A 22,838-nucleotide genomic window follows, 5' to 3' on the forward strand; every position below is an offset into this window, starting at 1 on the left:
CCAGTCCGAATGTATTTGATGTTTTCCGTAGTCTTCACTCGACGGCCAGGTAATATAAAGTACACGCTACCTATTTTAATCAGGTCCACGGGAGCCGGCATTCTCCTTGTCTCCCCTTCGACAAATGGACAAAGTTTTTCGGTAAGTAGAATCACAGCTGACCTGGACATTCGAAAGTTCTCTTGCCATCTGAGAAGTGTTGTATCGGAAATAGCTGCAGTCGGTTTCTCTCAAGATATCCATGTTTGATTTCCAAAAGCATCTGTACATGTAAAAAAATTAGAAACCCGAGCATTTCTGGATGACTCGACTCCATCTTTTCAGTGGTTAGCTCCGGTTGTTATGAAGCTGGCTGTGGCGCGTTCTTTCTGACGTCACTTCCTCTCCGAACTCGGTTTGTAAACGATTAATGAGTCCCTACAAAGCTAAGAGCCGGAGATTAAAAAAAAATACACAGCGCACTTACCCGTGTAAAAAATTATCCGAGGAGGGTTACCTTAAACCAGGGGTGTCAAACTCAAATACAGAGTGGGCCAAAATTTTAAACGGAACAAAGTCGCGGGCCAAGGTTGAACAAATTAACCTTTTAATAGGGACCCAAACAAGTTTTGCATTAAATATTGAACAAGCGAGACTTATATAACTTTATAGTGACATGCAAAATCGAGTTTCAAATAATACTAATAATTTAAAAATAGCAATGGCATATCAAATCAAATTCAAATAGAAATTGAATGCCTCTTTTCTATTTGCAGCCTTCTCAGGTAAATATCAAAATAAACTTTTCCCACAGGCTAATAATAAATGTTTACATTGTAGCGTCCAGGAAGAGGTAGTGCTGCAAGGGTTCCTGTGTATTTGTTCTGTTGTGTTTATGTTGTGTTACAGTGCGGATGTTCTCCCGAAATTTGCTTGTCATTCTCGTTTAGTGTTGGTTCACAGTGTGGCGCATATTTGTAACAGTCTTAAAGTTGTTTATACGGCCACCCTCAGTGTGACCTGTATGGCTGTTGACCAAGCTTGCATTGCATTAGAGTGTGTGTGTGTAAAAGCCACATATATCATGTGACTAGGCCGGCACGCTGTTTCTATGTAGGAAAAGCGGACGTGACGAAAGGTTTTAGCGGACGCTTGAGGCAGTGCCTTTAAGGCACGCCCCCAATATTGTTGTCCAGGTGGGAATCGGGAGAAATTTGGGAGAATGGTTGCCCCCTGTGATTTTCGTGAGGGGCATTGAAATTTGGGAGTCTCCTTGGAAAATCGGGGGGGGGGTTAGCAAGTATGAGTGTTAGCGGTGAATGCGGTGTTACAGCGACACCGCCGCTGTATAATACCGGCGGGCCAGCTCTAATTTTAATTTGATATTGCCTCAAGGGCCAAATGAAATGCGCTATTCTGTTCATAACTTTCATGGACAGAATTTCTAGGCGCAGTCAAGGCATTGAGGGGTTCCGGTTTGGTGCCCGCGTGATTAGGTCTCTGATTTTTGCAGACGATGTGGTCCTGTTGGCTTCATCTGGCCGGGATCTTCAGCTCTCACTGGATCGGTTCGCAGCCGAGTGTGAAGCGGCCGGAATGAGAATCAGCACCTCCAAATCCGAGTCCATGGTTCTCTCCCGGAAAAGGGTGGAGTGCCATCTCCGGGTTGGGGATGAGACCCTGCCCCAAGTGGAGGAGTTCAAGTACCTAGGAGTCTTGTTCACGAGTGAGGGAAGAGTGGATCGTGAGATCGACAGGCGGATCGGTGCGGCGTCTTCAGTAATGCGGACGTTGTACCGATCTGTTGTGGTGAAGAAGGAGCTGAGCCGGAAGGCAAAGCTTTCAATTTACCGGTCGATCTACGTTCCCATCCTCACCTATGGTCATGAGCTTTGGGTCATGACCGAAAGGATAAGATCACGGGTACAAGCGGCCGAAATGAGTTTCCTCCGCCGTGTGGCGGGGCTCTCCCTTAGAGATAGGGTGAGAAGCTCTGTCATCCGGGAGGAACTCAAAGTAAATCCGCTGCTCCTCCACATCGAGAGGAGCCAGATGAGGTGGTTCGGGCATCTGGTCAGGATGCCACCCGAACGCCTCCCGAGGGAGATGTTTAGGGCACGTCCAACCGGTAGGAGGCCACGGGGAAGACCCAGGACACGTTGGGAAGACTATGTCTCCCGGCTGGCCTGGGAACGCCTCGGGATCCCCCGGGAAGAGCTAGACGAAGTGGCTGGGGAGAGGGAAGTCTGGGCTTCCCTGCTTAGGCTGCTGCCCCCGCGACCCGACCTCGGATAAGCGGAGGAAGATGGATGGATGGATGGATGGCCAAATGAAAATACACAGCGGGCCAAAGTTTGACACCCATGCCTTAAACAATGGTTTAGTGTGGCTGACACGATGCTTGGGCTAAAAAAATATTAATTTAAGGGGTTATCCGGCTTAGTGTAGACATAGCCTAAAGTCACCAACACCATCTCACCAATCATCCACACAATGTGATGTGTTTGTGTGAAGGTGAATCCTTGAAAAACGTGCAAGTCCTGAAGTGGGCCAACATTAAAAAATCAGGAAAAAAAAGCCGATTTAATATCTGAGGAGGTTAATGAATGCTTCCTCATGTAACAATGGGTTATTAGTGTCAATATGCTGACTACTTGCCTTGTCTTACTGTAAACCAGTTTCCTTCTATTGTCTAAAAAAGTTGTGGATCACAGGTAGTCCTCCATTTACGATGTCTCAATACTTCAAAGTCCCACCTGAGAATTAGTTCGTAAGTGGCCAATTCATATCTATTCATGTATTTTTACCACTCCCCTTAGTGAAAGGCAAGCAACTCTGGTGGTAGTGCACCAAAAAAAGGAAAGCCACCACGATGGACATTAAATGAAAATTGAAAGCTCAGAGAAAGTAGAGACACCCACCAACATTGGACACACTTTTGGTCTCAAACGCTCGGCTATCATGACATTATTACAGTTAAGGATGGTATCCTCGAGAATGTTAAAATACTTTGCTTCCAATAAAAGCACAGTAATAACTGAGCAGCAAAGTGGTATGCAAGTGGATGCCCTTAACCCTGGTAGGGATGATAAAGTAGCAAATAAGTTACCTGATGCATTGGCTGAGATTTTAAAAGGAATAAAAGTGAGGAATTTTTTCCATTCGTGTTGCTTTTTTATTTAATTCTGGTATATATTGTTTTTTTGCTGTTATTGCGATCACAGGGTGAGTGACTTCAGTGGTCATTTAGGTATGTGTTTTGAGTAAAATTCGACTTATTACACATCACAGGAGCAAAACTCCTTCGCAATCAGAGGACCGCCTGTATATTCAATCTTATTTCACATTTTAGAATTCACACAATGGCAATGTCATGTTACAATATCCCGAATACCACTGCGCAACCAGTATTGATTGAGTATCATTTTTTACTGCAACATTCATGTTTCTCAAACGAGCTACCTTATTTCTACGGACAAGACCGACTAAAAGACAAATATCGTATTTTTCCGACTATAAGTGGCAGTTTTTTTTCATAGTTTGGCCATGGGTGCGACTTGTGTGTGAAATTATTAACACATTACCGTAAAATATCATATAATATTATTTAGCTCATTCACGTAAGAGACTAGACGTATAAGTTTTCAAGGGATTTATCAATTAGGAGTGACAGATTGTTTGGTAAACTTATAGCATGTTCTATATGTTATAGTTTTTTGAATGACTCTTACCATAATATGTTACGTTAACATACCAGGCACCTTTTCAGTTGGTTATTTATGCGTCATATAACGTACACTTGCCCTGCAATGAGGTGGCGACTTGTCCAGGGTGTACGACGCCTTCCGCCCGATTGTATCTGAGATAGGCACCAGCAACCTCAGAGGGAATAAGCGGTAGAAAATGGATGAAGGGATAAAGTACACTCATTCAGCCTGTTGTTCAATATTCTTTATTTATTTTAAATTGCCTTTCAAATGTCTATTCTTGGTGTTGGGTTCTATCAAATACATTTCCCCCAAAAAATGCGACTTATACTCCAGTGCGACTTATATATGTTTTTTTTCTTCTTTATTATGCATTTTCGGCAGGTGCGACTTATACTCCGGAGCGACTTATACTCAGAAAAATACAGTACTCAACATACTGTGTGAGGGAACCCATGACGCCAGTTGCCACCCACCCTTACTTAGACGGTATTAAGGTGGACAGCCAACCTAAAAATGTCACGTGTATCCGAGGCCACTGGGAGACAGAGAAAAGGACCACAGACCTCAGCAGTGTACAATTATCCAAAACAAGAGTCAAGCCAATCCTCACTGAAAGTCACAACAACTCAGAAGTAGATACGTCCCAATTCTTCATCCTACAACATTTTACTGAGGTTCTGGATAGTGTGGATTAAGCATGGTAAGATTGCACACACGCACCATGTGTTTAGGGCCGAGCTATTCAATTAAATTGTTCTAGGAACCTCTAGGGCGTCAGATTTCTCCCTTCACTATTATTCTTATTTTGAAAACCAGCAACCTATGCAGTGCACAGTTGTTCTTGGCACCGTTTTGTTTTTAATCAGTTATACATTTCTGAAGAAAATAATCTTACTGACAATTTCTTACCGGCAAGAAATCTGCGTTCAATCTGCGTTGTTATTAGTGATTCCTAGAGCCCAAAAAAAGTCTGCGGGCTATAGAGCGTTTTCCGTTCGGGCTCCAGTACTCTGGAATGCCCTCCCGGTAACAGTTTGAGATGCTACCTCAGTAGAAGCATTTAAGTCTCACCTTAAAACTCATCTGTATACTCTAGCCTTTAAATAGACCTCCTTTTTAGACCAGTTGATCTGCCGCTTCTTTTCTTTCTCCTATGTCCCCCCCTCCCTTGTGGAGGGTGTCCGGTCCGATGACCATGGATGAATTACTGGCTGTCCAGAGTCGAGACCCAGGATGGACCGCTCGTCGGGACCCAGGATGGACCGCTCGCCTGTATCGGTTGGGGACATCTCTACGCTGCTGATCCGCTTGAGATGGTTTCCTGTGGACGGGACTCTCGCTGCTGTCTTGGATCCGCTTGAACTGAACTCTCGCGGCTGTGTTGGAGCCACTATGGATTGAACTTTCACAGTATCATGTTAGACCCGCTCGACATCCATTGCTTTCGGTCCCCTAGAGGGGGGGGGTTGCCCACATCTGAGGTCCTCTCCAAGGTTTCTCATAGTCAGCATTGTCACTGGCGTCCCACTGGATGTGAATTCTCCCTGCCCACTGGGTGTGAGTTTTCCTTGCCCTTTTGTGGGTTCTTCCGAGGATGTTGTAGTCGTAATGATTTGTGCAGTCCTTTGAGACATTTGTGATTTGGGGCTATATAAATAAACATTGATTGATTGATTGATTGATACTGTCGTGGATGCTTGCCTGTAGGAGGTTAAAATGCCAATGCAAGGATGTTCAAATGTGTTTACAATGGTCCAAGTTCCTTTATACCAGAATTTCTTAACCTTCTTGACTTCAGGGCTCGACTTTTCCACCACAGTGGGGCTGAGGGCCCACTCAAATAATAATACCTAACTAGTAACCTTACTCTTGATTTTAATGGTATTCAATAATTATATAACATACTTACAGTTTAACAATATACACCTTGTCAAATTACATGAAACTATGTGTTTATCAAAGATACTATCAAGGCTTTTGTCAGGCTAAATAAATACAATATGAAATACTAATTAAACATACTACAAAGGAATGGGCTAATAAAAACAGATGAAAAATAAATTCAAATAAAATTACACAGTGGTACAATATATTCTAACTAAACAAATAAATACATGAGAATAATAATTTATAATTTTTAAAATGGAGATTTGTCCAGGGTGTATGCCGCCTTCCGCCCGAATGCAGCTGAGATAGGCTCCAGCACCCCCGTGACCCCCAACAGGACAAGCAGTAGGAAATGGATGGATGGATGGATGGATGGAATTCAAAAAAATAAAAAAATAATGATAATAATAATAATAATAATAATAATAATAATAATAATAATAATAATAGCAGCACGGTGGAAGAGTGGTTAGTAAGTGTGGCTAACAATAACAAGGTCCTGGGTTTGATCTGGGTCTTTCTGGGTGGAGTTTGCATGTTCTTCCTGTGACTGCGTGGGTTCCCTCCGGGTACTCCGACTTTCTCCCACCTCCAAAGACATGCACCTGGGGATAGGTTGATTGGCAACACTAAACTGGCCCTAGTGTGTGAATGTGAGTGTGAATGTTGTCTGTCTAACTGTGTTGGCCCTGTGATGAGTTGGCGACTTGTCCAGGGTGTACCCCACCTTCCGCCCGAATGCAACTGGGATAGGCTCCAGCACCCCCCGCGATCCCGAAAGGGACAAGTGGTAGAAAATGGATGGATGGATGGATAATAACGATAATAATAATAATAATATAAAATTAACGCCACTTTAGTCATACATTTTGCGCTTAAGAACATTTTCTATGACTTTAGTTTCAGACTTCTTCTGTTTGTTTGAAATTGTCATTACTGATACAAGTGGTGGAAAAGTGTATTACAACTGAGTACTGCTGCGCACACAAGAACCACACCTGAGAAACACATATTTTTTGGCGGACCCAGAGGGGGCACTTTGTTAAGAAACGCTGCTCAATACAACAGGAAAACTATAGTGTTTTTAGGAAATTGCAGCAAAAATTTTTGTCTCTCAAACTTTGACTTGAACTCGGGGAGAATCTTGGCCCAGTTGAATTATTCTGGTTAAGGCCATCTGTTTGGGATTTTACAGAAATCCGAGGTGTTTTTTTTCATCATTATTATCATTATTCTTAGACTCCTAGTGTTTTAAGGGAGTTCCCAAAAGGACAGTTGGCAGGGAACTTTCCCATTAAAAAATAATACAAAGACTAAAAAAAAGCTATCAAATCACAAACATGGCTTGCTTACACTCAACAACATTCATGCAGGTAATGAAGAAAAGTCAAGAGAAAAGTCAAGTAATCAATGAAATTGAGCTGGAGAATGACTAGGCTGGCTCAGGAATGCACAGGTTCGCCCTGGCTTTTGAATTTGTGGATTATGTTCTATTTAATTCTATCAATAAAAATGCAATGTCCATGGTTGAAGACTTTTTTTTATTTTTGTGATGTCACTTCCTGTGAGGATGGAAGCACTGAAAACAGCTTTGCAATGATTCATAGTTCTCTGACTATTTTGGCACGTTTCCCGACTACTGATATTGACCATAATTACAGATCTGTCGGCTCGAGAAAGTAACTCGTCGATTAAAATGAGTTACTGCTGCAGCGACGATCGCTGGCAAGAGCAGCCAATCATGGCTAAACTCTGAACTTCAAAGCCTTCAAACCTCCAAAAGCTTGTGCAGAAAAGAATATTCTTTTCATATGTTAATGGACATTCTTTTTTACATAACAAAATAATGAATCCATTCTCTCCTGTTCCATTCACTCAGTGTTTAGTGACCTGCAGGCTCTATAACACGGGGCAAGAAAGTAAAAAAAAATGTACCGTATTTTCCGATCTTGTTTCATATATAACACGCACCGAGTGAGTCATTTTTATTTTTTTTTTCTAAATTGAAAACACTTCCTTGTGGTCTAGATAACATGTAATGTGGTTTGTTTGGTCAAAATGTTGCATGGATTATGTTTTACAGATCATCTTCAAGCCGCTTTCGGACAGTCGGTTCCAAATGCGCCGTTTTGTGGGCGGTCTTATTTACGTGGCTCACCTTCGACAGCATCTTCTCCCCGTCATCTTTGTTGTAGCGGTGTAGCGTGCAAGGACGGGAGTGGAAGAAGTGTCAAAAAATGGAACTAACTGTTTTAATGACATTCAGACTTTACTTAAATCAATAACGGAGCAGTATCTCCTCATCCGGGAACAACAACAAGGCTGGAAATGTGTCCCGTGAAAAAACGTCCAACCAGAACGCTAATAACTAAAGTTCCTTGGGTGAATAATGTAAACTCACTACACAGGTATGTTTTAGCGCTTTCATGGCGAGTTTAAAGTTAAAGTACCCATCACCCTTGATCCCCCCTGGGAGGTGAGGGGGGCAGTGGGCAGCAGCGGTGCCGCGCCCGGGAATCATTTATGGTGATTTAACCCCCAATTCCAACCCTTGATGCTGAGTTCCAAGCACAGGGAAGTAACGGGTTCCATTTTTATAGTCTTTGGTATGACTCGGCCGGAATTTGAAAATGATCTCAGGGCGGACACTCTAACCACTAGGCCACTGAGTAGGTCTTACTGACAGAAATAAGTAAGAACTTTAAACTACTTTATATTAAAAAATGGCAACGGCGGAGGATGAACGTCACATAAAAAGAAAATAGAGAAAAAGAGGAAGCTTATCGACTATGGCGTCGGAACGTACTAAAAAGGTAGACGCACAATTATTTAGGATTCATGCAGAACCCAAATACAGATCAGCAAGTATAAAACGATAAGCTGTTTTTGCATAATATTGCAAAACAAAACACCAGATAATATGTCTTACCTTATACACACACACACCATAATAATACTTGTATGTTTAATGCGCCGACAATACATCAAGCAGTGCAGCTTCATAGCTTACCAAAGTCGTACTAAAAAACTTTGCTAGATTTTAGAGCGTAGTGTGTAATGTTCTATATTTTCAACGGAACATATAAAATGTTGGTTTTGTTTACTAGAGTTATACAGCCATCATAATGCAGTCTACACGTGTCTCTTACGTTTGACTGCCATCTACGGGTCACACTTATCATTACAAAATGTACCAAATAAAATTGCTTTGAGGTTGGTAAGCAAAACCAGAATTATTCCATACATTAGGCGCACTGTCGAGTTTTGAGGGGGAAGAAAAGGATTTTTAAGTGCGCCTTATAGTACAGAAAATACGGTATTACCTCATTTTACCAAAATCTTCATTAGTTTAGGACTAACAACTTCACTTCCCATACTTGTCTTCTTTCTGTGTTCTAGGGAAAGCGATGTAAAAGCTTCTCACAATTATTACAGGTAGAGCAGCCTCGTGCTGCACAACAGGGCAATTTTAATCAAAAATTTAACGAGGAAGCGTCGCAGACACATTGCATCAACTCAAAGTTAGTAGCAGTCATGGCGCTCTGTAGTCATGTGAATGCGTTTTGACCAATCATTGAGGAGATCTCCGTAACCAAATTGGCTATACTCTCTTTATACACAACTCTGACGGATACGTGTGGACTGCAAGTTGACGTCTCCTGTTTAATAAATGGCGCTAGCGAGTACAGGTTAGCAGGCAAGCCAAAAATGTTGATGTTTCATTGAAGAGATATAGAACATTACACATGACGTTTAAAAATCCAAATGTTATAGTACGATTTTGGTAGGCTACAAGTCCGAATCGCTTGATGGATTGTCGGGATATTACAGCTACCGTAGTCAGACGTACATACGGGTGTTATTATGACGTGTGTGTATGAGGGTCTCACACTTGAACCTGTTACTTAATTTAAAGTTAAAGTACCACTGATAGTCACACATACACTAAGTAGGGCTGGGCGATAATGGCCTTTTTTTACTAACCCCGTTTCCATATGAGTTGGGAAATTGTGTTAGATGTAAAAATAAACGGAATACAATGATTTGCAAATCATTTTCAACCCATATTCTGTTGAATATGCTATAAAAACAACATATTTGATGTTCAAACTGATAAACATTGTTTTTTTTTGCAAATAATCATTATCTTTAGAATTGGATGCCAGCAACACGTGACAAAGAAGTTGGGAAAGGTGGCAATAAATACTGATAACGTTGAGAAATTCTCATCAAACACTTATTTGGAACATCCCACAGGTGTGCAGGCTAATTGGGAACAGGCGGGTGCCATGATTGGGGATAAAAGCAGCTTCCATGAAATGCTAAGTAATTCACAAACAAGGATGGGGCGAGGGTCACCACTTTGTAGGCAAATTGTCGAACAGTTTTAGAACAACATTTCTAAATGAGCTATTGCAAGGAATTTAGGGATTTTACCATATACAGTCCATAAAATCATCAAAAGGTTCAGAGAATCTGGAGAAATCACTGCACGTAAGCGATGATATTACGGACCGTTGATCCCTCAGGCGGTATTGCATCAAAAACAGACATCAGTGTGGAAAGGATATCACCACATAGGCTCAGGAACACTTCATAACACCACTGTCAGTAACTACAGTTGGTCGCTACATCTGTAAGTGCAAGTTAAAACTCTGCTATGCAAAGCAAAACCCATTTATCAACAACACCAAGGAACGCCGGCGGCTTGGCTGGGCCCGAGCTCATCTAAGATGGACTGATGCCAAGTGGAAAAGTGTTCTGTGGTCTGACGATCCACATTTCAAATTATATTTGGAAACTGTGGACGTGGTGTCCTCCGGAACAAAGAGGAAAATAACCATCCGGATTGTTATAGGCGCAAAGTTCGAAAGCCAGCATCTGTGATGGTATGGGGGTGTATTAGTGCCCAAGGCATGGGTAACTTACACATCTGTGAGGGCACCATTAATGCTGAAGTTTCCTCACTTCCCAAACGTTTATTGAGAGTTTTTAAAAGAAAAGGTGATGTAACACAATGGTGAACATGCCCTTTCCCAACTACTTTGGTACATGTTACAGCCATGAAATTCTAAGTTAATTATTATTTGCAAAAAAAAATAAAGTTTATGAGTTTGAACATCAAATATCTTGTCTTTGTAGTGCATTCAACTGAATATAGGTTGAAAAGGATTTGCAAATCATTGTATTCCGTTTATATTTACATCTAACACAATTTCCCAACTCATATGGAAACGGGGTTTGTAGATAGGCATTATAGTATTTCGTGTTAGCATTGGTTTTATATTATTTAAATGGTTTTTTTTTCAAAGACTGCCAAGTTGTTGTTCACTAGCCTTGACTGTGTTTCATGGTTCAATCTTTTTGATTAAATACATGAATGCAGCAAAATGGATATTAAGTATCGTGACTGGCTTAGGGCATGTTTATTTTTTATTTTTTAATATGTGTATAAAATTGTATTATTTGTTCATAGCCAATCGGTATCACCTTTCATTCTGCAGAAATCTGTACATTGATGCCAAGGAAGTTCATCCACCTTCTGTTAGCTTAACTCAGAGTGTAAATGGAAACAAACAACACAATATTGGAAACAACCATGTTAGAACTAGCGAAAATACTTTCTTATTGGTTTTGCTATTTCCTCAACGCAAATACATTTGGGTCTATGCCAGCCACCTAAGCCTTCAAAATAAAGGACAAAACACGACCACAACCATGAATTGATTCATGTGGATGAAAAAAACATATTCGGGTGTTACCATTTAGTGGTCAATTGTACGGAATATGTACTGTACTGTGCAATCTACTAATAAAAGTTTCAATCAATCAATCAATGGACCGGTAAATTCAAGAAAACAAGTGTTCCTAATCTCGTTCCTGATTACTGGTTTATATTTTAAAATCTATTCCCACCTACAATCTCAGAAACATTTACCCGTCGGGACGTGTGTTATGTGTTGCAGACTTTATTCTTTATTTTTTCCTAAACCATGTTTTTATTGTATGTTTTTAAATGTCAGTTACGACAGCACGCAATAAAGTCATCGACATCAAGCCGGGGCTTGTTAAGGTATCTCTGCAAATAGCACATTGATATCAAACAAAGCCTTCACTTGACGTACTATCGCTAACCTTTTCCTGAAATGCCCACGAGCATACATAATGTATATCAGCCCCCGGGAGACATATGATGTCATGATAACATGATGTGAAGTCACAGGATCATTCAACTCAATACTTTCCATAAACGCACCACAGTGGTTGAATGGGTACTCAGGGAAGATCCAAGTTGAAATCTCAGCAAATACCAACTATTGCTTGCATGAAATCACTTAATGTTGTCTACTTTGCTTCCACTGTCCAAAACCATGAAGCTAACTAAATAATCCAAATTTGTCTTCAAATGTCGATGATTGCTATTCGAAGAGCCACAAAGTTAACCAACGTATTTGTTACCACATTTCATGGTTTTTGAAACGTAAATCATTTTGTTTGGTTGTTAAAAGTCGAGCTTTAGGTTTTCAAGAAGCTGCAGATGGTTCTCTAAAACCTTTGCTCATCTTAATGTCAAAGGGTCCAATCTGCACACACACACATTAAAACTCCCCAAGCTCTGGACTTTGATCTCGTCCTCTTTTGGGTCTTCAGAACTGAGTGACCTTTTTGCCATCTCATCTAACTCCAGTGTATCACTCTATCTTCCGCATGTTTGATAAGTGATGAAATCTCAATGATTCCCTATGTACGGTATATAAATGCACCCTTAAGGGTAATACATTGCTTTGCATGTTGCTCATTCAGGCAATTTATCCATCTGTCACCACCCAGAAAGGCAGTAACACTTGCTGCCAACTCCATTTTCCATTGCCGTGTAGTAATTCACCTTAAAGGCAGAAAAACTTTTTTGTGTCAGACACTTTGGACAGTGCAAGTTTGGCTCTTTTGGCAGTTTTGAACACTGTTGAGGTGGTGTTTTTGGTTTTGAAAAAATACAGTATAGAAAAAGTTGTATTGACGCTAAAAGTATTGGGTATTGTAAAATGTTAAAAGGAAACTGCATTTTTTTAAAATCATTCACTATGCCTATGTGTGTATTTCTCCTTTTTGTGCATTTGAAATTCTAAAAAATGACTAGCACGGGGTGCTATCAATGTAGCTAATGGTGATCATATTTTCCGCCCATAAAGCCCTCTAAAACATCCAAGCACTGCAGTAATACTCTATTTACATGCCGGGACCTGAATATTAACCATGTACAGTGGGGCAAAAAAGTATTTAGTCAGCCACCGATTGTGCAAGTTCTCCCACATAAAATGATGACAGAGGTCTGTAATGTTCATCATAGGTACACTTCAACTGTGAAAGACAGGATGTGAAAAAAAAATCCACGAATTCACATTGTAGGAATTTTAAAGAATTTATTTGTTAATTTATGGTGGAAAATAAGTATTTGGTCAACCATTAAAAGCTCTCACTGATGGAAGGAGGTTTTGGCTCAAAATCTCACGATACATGGCCTCATTCATTCTTTCCTTAACACGGATCAATCGTCCTGTCCCCTTAGCAGAAAAACAGCCCCAAAGCATGATGTTTCCACCCCCATGCTTCACAGTAGGTGTGGTGTTCTTGGGATGCAACTCAGTATTTTTCTTCCTTCAAACACGACGAGTTAAGTTTATTCCAAAAAGTTCAATTTTGGTTTCATCTGACCACATGACATTCTCCCAATCCTCTGCTGTATCATCCATGTGCTGTCTGGCAAACTTCAGACGGGCCTGGACATGCACTAGCTTAAGCAGGGGGACACGTCTGGCACTGCAAGATTTGATTCCCTGTCGGCGTAGTGTGTTACTGACGGTAACCTTTGTTACTTTGGTCCCAGCTCTCCGCAGGTCATTCACTATGTGGGTCTGGGATTTTTGCTCACAGTTCGCATGATCATTTTGACCCCACGGGATGAGATATTGTGTGGCGCCCCAGATCGAGGGAGATTATCAGTGGTCTTGTATGTCTTCCATTTTCGGGTAATTGCTCCAACAGTTGATTTTTTTCACACCGAGCTGCTTGCCAATTGTAGATTCACTCTTCCCAGTCTGGTGCAAGTCTACAATTATTTTCCTGGTGTCCTTCGACAGCTCTTTGGTCTTGGCCATAGTGGAGTTTGGAGTCTGACTGTTTGAGGCTGTGGACAAGTGTCTTTTATACAGGTAATGAGTTTAAACGTGCCATTAATACAGGTAACGAGTGGAGGACAGAAGAGCTTCTTAAAGAAGAAGCTACAGGTCTGTGAGAGCCAGAGATCTTCCTTGTTTGAAGTGACCAAATACTTTTTTTCCACCATAATTTACAAAAAAATTCTTTAAAATTCCTACAATGTGAATTCCTGGAATTTTTTTTCACATTCTGTCTCTCACAGTTGAAGTGTACCTATGATGAAAATTACAGACCTCTGTCATCATTCTAAGTGGGAGAACTTGCACAATCGGTGGCTGACTAAATACTTTTTTGCCCCACTGTATATTTGGCCTGAACGAACAAGGACGGTTTTGTCTTGTCTCCAAATATACAAGTTTTGTTCCGTCTTAATATAGTGCAAGGGGATTTAAAATACAGATTATTTTTTAATGTAAACTGCCTGAGAAACCCAATCAAAGGGCAGGGGTTTTGGCTAATTTAAAGAGGGCCGAGGTTCATGTAATGATTTTTTTTTTTTCTACATGAAATTCATCTTTCAAGACAGGAACACACTAAATTAAAACCTGACTTAGCATTTGGGCATTTTCTACTAGCCATCCATACTTTTTTGTCATTGAAAATTTCAACATTACTTTGAGGCCCTTTGGCTTAGTCCAGGGGTAGGGAACCTATGGCTCTAGAGCCAGATGCGGCTCTTTTGATGACTGCATCTGGCTCTCATATACATCTTAGCTGACATTGCTTAACACGATAAGTAATTAATAATTCTGCTGGTAATCACAGTGTTGAAAATAAAGTTCAAATTATAAAACATTCTCATGCATTTTAATCCAACCATCCGTTTTCTATTGCACCTGTCCAAGATGTCGCATTAATGGTAAGAAGTATGATATTTTTTATTGGTTAACTTTAGAATAACAATGTTATTAAAAAGAATAAGAGACTTATTATACTTATAATTACTTAAAAATGCACGCATTTAGTTGTATTCAGTCATAAAAAAATATTATATGGCTCTCACGAAAATACATTTTAAAATATTTGGTTTTCATGGCTCTCTCAGCAAAAAAAGGTTCCCGACCCCTGGCTTAGTCCAACCTGAGCGCTGCTTGAGTAATTGTTTCCTCACCAAGCATTTAAACCGGTGTTTAGTCTGAAACCAGATGTGACGTCATTAGCATCAAATTTACGTGAATTGATACCCAATATTACCGACAAAATTTGGTTGGTGCCCAAAACGTACCGGATTTGGTACCCATCCTTAGTTGCATAAAAAAGGCAACACATCTGCTGAATTTATAACTAAAGAATACCCCTTGGTGTAAAACTATATGACTTAACTTGACTCTTGTCTGTGTAATGTAATGCAAGTGTTTTGAACACTGTTGCTGTAATGGTGAGGTTAAAGGTGAGGGGCTTACCTTTGGACAGCACAGCCTTCAATCAGCAGACTTCGGTTTTTAAGACATGACTTGATTCCATTCAAGTAAGCAGTAAAACCACTGTGAAGAAAAACCGAAATCAGGTTCAAATAGAAACAAAAGGCTAGATAGAAATCGCGTAAAAATGTATCGATGTGATGAACGGTCACAAAACTTAACTTTGATTGATTGATTGATTGATTGATACTTTTATTAGTAGATTGCACAGTACAGTACATATTCCGTACAATTGACCACTAAATGGTAACACCCGAATAAGTTTTTCAACTTGTTTAAGTCGGGGTCCACGTTAATCAATTCATGGTACAAATATCAACATAATACAGTCATCACACAAGTTAATCATCATAGTATGTACATTGAATTATTTACATTATTTACAATCAGGGGGGTGGGATGAGGAGCTTTGGTTGATATCAGAACTTCAGTCATCAACAATTGCATCAACAGAGAAATGTGGACATTGAAACAGTGTAGGTCTTATTTAGTAGGATATGTACAGCCAGCAGAGAACATAGTGAGTTCACATAGCATAAGAACAAGTATATACATTAGAAGTACATTTGAGTTGTTTATAATCCGGGGAGATGGGATGTGAATGGAGGAGGGTATTAGTAAAGTGTTGAAGTTGCCTGGAGGTGTTGTTTTAGAGCGGCTTTGAAGGAATATAGAGATGCACTTACTTTTATACCTGTTGGGAGTGCATTCCACATTGATGTGGCATAGAAAGAGAATGAGTTAAGACCTTTGTTAGATCGAAATCTGGGTTTAACGTGGTTTGTGGAGCTCCCCCTGGTGTTGTGGTTATGGCGGTTATTTACGTTAAGGAAGTAGTTTGACATGTACTTCGGTATCAAGGAGGTGTAGCATATTTTATAGACTAGGCTCAGTGCAAGTTGTTTTACTCTTGAGTTCAAACTTGAGTTTAATAATCAACGTTATGAAAACAACCTGACTTACGTAAAAAAAAGTCATGCACAACAGTTAAATAATGAAGCATTGTGTCTTCCACCAAAAAAGGAGCTTCAGTTGTCTGTGCTCTGAAAACACTAAGCTCAGCAGATTGTCAGATCTCCAAGATGAATGGAAAACAATTCCAGCAAAGGGGACTTAGGTGTCAAAGTTATATATAATAGGTAAGAGATTTTCTTGAAGGATTGACTACATTTTAATTCGTTGTCAAATGTAAAATAAATAGCTCGTGGTCTACGGGCAATATAAGCCTTGTTATAGTTGTATTATATTATAGTAATGCACAAATTATGTTGAATGCCACTATTATTATTATTCTTTTTTTTTTACATAAGATTAATGCTTGAAGTATCCGAGCTTAGAGGAACAGGAAGCGAGGCAGCTGGAATGTGTGAACAGACATGGCTGCAGAATGAATTTATGAAGGGTCAATTTAGTTTGAAAGTCCCGTCAAATGCTTCAGCCTGTTTGCTCATGCCATCACTTCAATCAATCAATCAATGTTTATTTATATAGCCCCAAATCACAAATGTCTCAAAGGACTGCACAAATCATTACGACTACAACATCCTCGGAAGAACCCACAAAAGGGCAAGGAAAACTCACACCCAGTGGGCAGGGAGAATTCACATCCAGTGGGACGCCAGTGACAATGCTGACTATGAGAAACCTTGGAGAGGACCTCAGATGTGGGCAACCCCCCCCCCCCCCTCTAGGGGACCGAAAGCAATGGATGTCGAGCGGGTCTAACATGATACTGTGAAAGTTCAATCCATAGTGGCTCCAACACAGCCGCGAGAGTTCAGTTCAAGCGGATCCAAGACAGCAGCGAGAGTCCCGTCCACAGGAAACCATCTCAAGCGGATCAGCAGAGTAGAGATGTCCAAAACCGATACAGGCGAGCGGTCCATCCTGGGTCTCGACTCTGGACAGCCAGTACTTCATCCATGGTCATCGGACCGGACCCCATTGTGCACCACTGCAATTTCCCAGACATTGTGCATTAGTCTAAGTTTAAGTCGTTGTCTGTATCGTGCAAAATGGTTGCTATCATTTACAGAATGTTTTGCGGGGATGGTAGCATTATTTGAATGGTCACGTCTTTATTTAAGCGTGAATGTACTCGAGTGAATAAATGTGCTTTGTGTTTTGACCGTGTGGAGATTTGTCTTTTCATGTATTTCTTAATAAGTAAGGGAGTGGTTATCAATATGGCGGCCAGCTAGTTCAATACAGTCATTCTCTGATGGGGCTTTGTTGCATGCATGCAGGTACAGTTCCAATCGACTAATGTAAGTACACCCTAAGAATATAAATGTTTTTGCTGTTATGGTTTTTTTCATTTTTTTATTTGAAGGACAATGTGCAGTTACATTCAGAAAATAGCTCACCAGATTTAGCACCATGTTAATTTCCATCTGTAGTCCTTTTATTGTGCATCTAACATCCACATTAAAATGACACAGGATTGAAAATACACAAAAATATTAAAATTACATAATGACAAACATAGAGGATATGTGAATAACAAATCAGGGGGCGGTCAAGTTGTTGTATTTTAGCAGCTTCATTTAAAGTGCAAAAGTATATAAAGTGCAGCAGTTTTTCTCAAAGTCCACGTACAGTGCAGTAGCCATCAAATAATACCCGTAAGGGGATCATTCAATAGCTATATACCCCTGTGGAGGAGGGCATGGTCGGCGCGCCTCCTGCGGGAAGGGCGTGTGTATGGCCCGGCTGCGAAGCCCAGCTGGCGGGTGAGTAGATTACCCAGCTGGGACCGGTTGTCTAATCACCTGTCGCCTTTATCAGCAGCGTCCGAGGCCATGAGGGGAGGAGGAGATCAGATGACACACACACACAAATACACCCACGATTGAGAGACACTCGAGAGATGCACGCTGGAAAGAAACTAGAGAGACTAAAAAGTCGTGGAGCAGAGCACTGTCGCTGTGTGCAAACGAAAGTAAAAGATTGTTCAAACAAGACTTCCTGTGCTCCAGAGCGAACCTGTCAGTGTCAGGGGAACCCATGGCAGAGGAACTGTTACAACCCCATTGATATTGCATACGTAAACATGTTTGCGATGTTACAATATATGGATATAATGTCCAATCATTCATCCATTTTTTATTTTGCTTCTCCTCATTAGGGTAGCCTGGTAGCAAAAGTCTATCACAGCTGAGTTTGGCCAAAAGACGGGGTACCCTCGCTTGGTCACCAGCCATTTATATAGCACATAAAAAAAAAAAATATTCACACTTACACCTATGAGAATTTAGTGTCTTCAGTGAACCTAACATGAATATTTTTGAAATGTCTGTCCAACAATAAAGATTGAGAAAAGGAAGGAATTTAATGACTACAACATCGGACTACAAATGAATAACAATGGTGAACTTGTGCAAAGCTTTTTGGGTAAACCTCTACTATATATGGGGATATCACTGAAGTAACTAAGGCAAACTTTGTCAATAGCTACTTAAACTCCAAATGCCTTGCTTGGAGCAAGTATGAAGCAAGGCAAGGTTGCCTCCATGGTTGGTTTCAAATTTAGACTTATAGGGATCCTAAATACACACAAAACAGGTAGAGGTATATACATACATAGATACAGTATATACGTATATATATGAGTGTTGTTTTCTTCTGCGTTGTGTGCAGAGTTTCTTAATAAACATGACCGATACCATGGCTGCTGCTCAATTGCACTTTACTTGTTCGGTGCATTTGACGATATACAGGAATTACAAATGATAAAGTCAATAGTTTTGCAAAAAAGTCTAGCCCCTCTCATGTAGATATTGTGGATACAAAGGCATTCCATACGATAACACAGTGAAATAAAAATAACATATCTGACGATAAACAGAAAATACAAATGATTTGGTAAATATTAATTTCCCAATTGTTGAGCCCCAACTAAATTCAATAATTAAGGACAATAAATGATAGTGAAATGAAGTTCTTAATAAGACAATAAATACCCTTTTCTGTCGTCACACAGACACCTACTTCTCACGTAGATATCGTGGACAAAAGGGAAGTAGAAAGGCGTGTCCAACACATATTACAGTAGGGGTGATAATGGTTCCAAATATTGACAAAACATCAAACAAACTTTATGCTTTTTGGTGGTGTGACTGAAGGTCAACAAGCGGCAGGGAAGGCAAAGCATCCTGGCCAGGAGGTTTTAAGGTTGTGAGGTTGTCTGCTAGGGAGGTCGCACGCTGGCGAGAAGTCTATTATTTCAAAGAAGAAAGGGTAGAAGAAAGATCTTCTTCGGACATTGAATTCTCAATGACGGCAAGGTGAGGGTGACACCTCAGTGATTGTGGCTGGCAAGTGAAGAGGAATGCACCTTGCACACATCCATCATTGATAGCAGCCGCTCTTCCAAATCTGTCACAAATGGGTCTCTACTGAGTGCATCTGTCATCACATTTTGCCTGCCAGGGATGTGCTTAATCTCAAACCTATATGGAGCCAGTTTGTGGACCCAATAGTGTTTTGGCTTTGTCAGGATGTGAGTGAGAGAATTGTTGTTTGACCAGACACTAAACCTGTGACCCTTGAGCCAGTGGCTGGATTTATCACAAGCTGATCATTTAAGCGCTAAGAACTCAAGTCTGTGATAGGATAGTTGGCTGAGAGATTTGCTTGCAAAAGCGACGGGTTTTGCTCGCTCTTCGCCACCAGCGACTTGGGACACGACTGCACCGAGTCCATTGAGGTAAGCATCAGTGCAGACGATTGAGGGCCTGTCAAAGTCTGGGTGTGGCAGCACCATACTAATAAGTGTAATTTTCAGAGGCAGAAGTCCAGTCCTGAGGAGTCAGTTTTCTGAAAGTGCCTCTTCTTCTCTGCCCAAAGGAGCCCATGGAACTCCCCTTCTGTCATGCATTCAAGGTGTAAAATTGCTTTGCAACAGAAGAACAGCAAGGGGTTAATTGCTGGTAATAAAGCACCATGCCAAGGAAAGACTTGACTTGTTGCTGTGATGGGGTGCAGCTGTTTTCTTCCATAAGATCCTCCTTCTTAAAATTTGAGATGACTTTCACTTTCTCCTGGTCAACTGAGACATCACTTCGGTCCACTACAAGACCCAGAAACTTCACAATCCTGAGCAAAAAAGTAACACTTCTTCTGTGCTAGTTTCAGATTGTTGGCTCTGTGGCACAAGAAGACACTATCCACCTGTTTCAGGGGTTCCTTTTCAGAAGGAGCAAAAAAGAGCTGGTCATCCAAATGACAAAGGAAGCTGGAGAAGTTCAAAGATCAAAGATGCTGATCATCATTTGCATTAAGGATGTGGGGTTGGTTCACGAGCCCTGGGGAAGTTTGTTGTACTCGTACAGGCCTTAGGGTGTTGGGAAGTCTGTGTACCGCCTGTCATGGTCTTGGCGTTAAGCCAGCAGAAGTCCGTGCAGATCCTCAACTGCCCTGACTTCTTCCAGACGAGAACCAGCGGGGAGGCATACTCACTGACTGACTTGCTGAAAATGCCTTTGAACTCCATCTCAGACAGCACTTCTCTCAGCTAACGATAGTGAACTTGAGGGACAAAGCGATAGGGGAGTCTGAAAGAGCGATCATCACCAAGGTGAGTTGGGTGGACATAATCCTTCGCTTATCCACTGTCCAGTTTGTCTGAGCTTACGTGTCTTTCCATGACTTAGGCAGTGCTCCAATAGTGAGGTGACCTTGAGTGAACACGATGAGAATGAAGTTGAGGTCCGTGGAGGAGGAGCAATGTGGACCTTGTTCAGAGAGTACGGTAACATTTCTTCCCTCTACTTCCAGGGTACCACTGACATGATCATCCAGTTCCACCAGTAAAAGGCCTGACCAGCGGAGCTCAGCCCCCTCAAGCCTCTATAGGAGTCAGACTTCAGACCGACCACCACCCTCTCTGGTGCTCCCTCACCAGATTCCACTCTGGCTGGGGGCGAGCGAAGGAAGAACAGAGGCCACCGAGTCAGGAAAAAAAGTGGCGGGACGGAATTTTCACTGGGGACATCATCATTTCGGAAACTTCGCAGTGGAGCAGGATGGAGGGAAAGGAGAGAAAAGTGAGGACAGGGTTAATCAGAAGCATCCTACAAGGTGTAGGTATGCCCCAAGAGCTTTATCCACTACGAGTATCCTGTTTGACTTCCATGAGGCTGCAGCCCAGCGAGGCCACGTGACCCAGAGAAGGAACACAGCCACAGGGGAATTAGCTGTCTCTTTTTCCATGTCTGAGTCCAGATCCTTGTCTGTAAGCAGTAATGAACCCGCATATGCCAGCATTAAGGATTTATCTATGGGTCCGGGATACTAGCTCAACTACTGGTCTTGGACCCTACAGACCTTCCACCCACAGCTCACAGCTTAGGCCCACTGCTCCTTAGTTGCCCCAACTTTCTCAATGAGAATGGGGTTTTCGGGAGGGCTAAACATCAGCCTTCTCTGCTCATCAGCAGAGTGAGGATAGGGAGGAGGAGATGGATCAAGTGGTTGACTGAGGATAAGTAATGCCAAAATCTCTGTGCTGGAAGTGCCTAAAGAACAGCAGGTCGCACAACTGGACAGACTTAAAGAGTACAGCATAGAGCACGTTGACCTGGAGGCCAGGTACTAAGGAGAATACTTTCATGGGAAAGAACACTCAAACTACTTTGGGACTTATGAAAGGCTGGTTCCCATGCCTGGGAATATCTGTAAGGAAAATGAAAGGAAACCAAAGACCTGAAAGACATGTATCAGTACCGTCAGATCATGAGAACAAGTGAGCTGGTGACCTTTCGAGGTTCCATCTTGGAGGAAGTGGTGGCGTCAACGGGGAGAAACTGCACGGTGTGCGGGCTGCCACTAAAAGAGGTCTTAGAGCAGATGGACCCGGAACTCGACGTGTCCTGCTTGCGACTTGCACTTGGCATATCTAAAGTCACTGAGCAGATCCTTAAACTGGACGATCAGGGGTTAATTCAGAAACACAAGGTAGGTGTTCTGCTGTGCCGCACAGGCCAAAGCACCGAGAAGGAGATGTACAACAACGAGGAGGCGTCACCCACTTTCTCAGTGTTCCTGGAGCTGTTAGGCTCCTTAAGGAGTTCACCAAATACTCCGCTCAGCTTGACACAAAGACTGACTCAACGGGACCAACTCCCTGTACCCCTCCTTCCAAGGTTACAAAGTCATGTTCCACATAGCCACCATTCAGCCATACATGCCCAACCACTCCCAGCAGTTTCTGAGAAAGACGCACATCGGAAACAACTTTGTCACCGTAATCTTTCAGGAGTCTGGAGCGTTGCTTTTTACCCCTAAAAATATCCACTCACACGTACAGCACATTTTTGAGATAGTCCGTGTGCACAACCCCTGCTCTGAAAACACCTTCTACAGTGTTGCTTGGCCAAGAATGAAGGATGTGCCTCCATCTGGCCTATCCATCCCCTGCAATGTCACCCTCTGTGACCCGGATGGGTATGAGTGTAACGGGGTCCAGCCATGTTGTGCTAGATGCACATTGGTAAACCTTACTCCCAGACGATTTCAAGAGTAGTGCGGGATGCAGGGTTGCCAGATCGATCTTTTAGTTCAGTGGTCAGCACATTCCCCTTCTCAATACGAACGACCCGGGTTCGAGTCCCCGTGCGGTATG

At 41.7% G+C, this 22,838-nt stretch overlaps 1 protein-coding gene and 1 pseudogene across 1 annotated transcript in view; one reads left to right on the forward strand and one right to left on the reverse strand.

Annotated features, from left to right (window-relative positions):
• Positions 1 to 22,838, reverse strand: part of LOC133563410 (zinc finger protein 469) — a 787,165-nt gene that overhangs the window by 262,814 nt on the left and 501,513 nt on the right. The window contains exon 4 of the mRNA XM_061917527.1: positions 15,197 to 15,277. The gene's annotated coding sequence lies outside the window, so the exon portion shown is untranslated. The remainder of the gene's footprint in view (positions 1 to 15,196; positions 15,278 to 22,838) is intronic.
• LOC133562839 (signal-induced proliferation-associated 1-like protein 3) lies at positions 17,883 to 22,739 on the forward strand (annotated as a pseudogene).

The sequence above is a fragment of the Nerophis ophidion genome, linkage group LG12 (genome assembly GCF_033978795.1).
Source record: "Nerophis ophidion isolate RoL-2023_Sa linkage group LG12, RoL_Noph_v1.0, whole genome shotgun sequence".
NCBI lineage: Eukaryota > Metazoa > Chordata > Actinopteri > Syngnathiformes > Syngnathidae > Nerophis > Nerophis ophidion.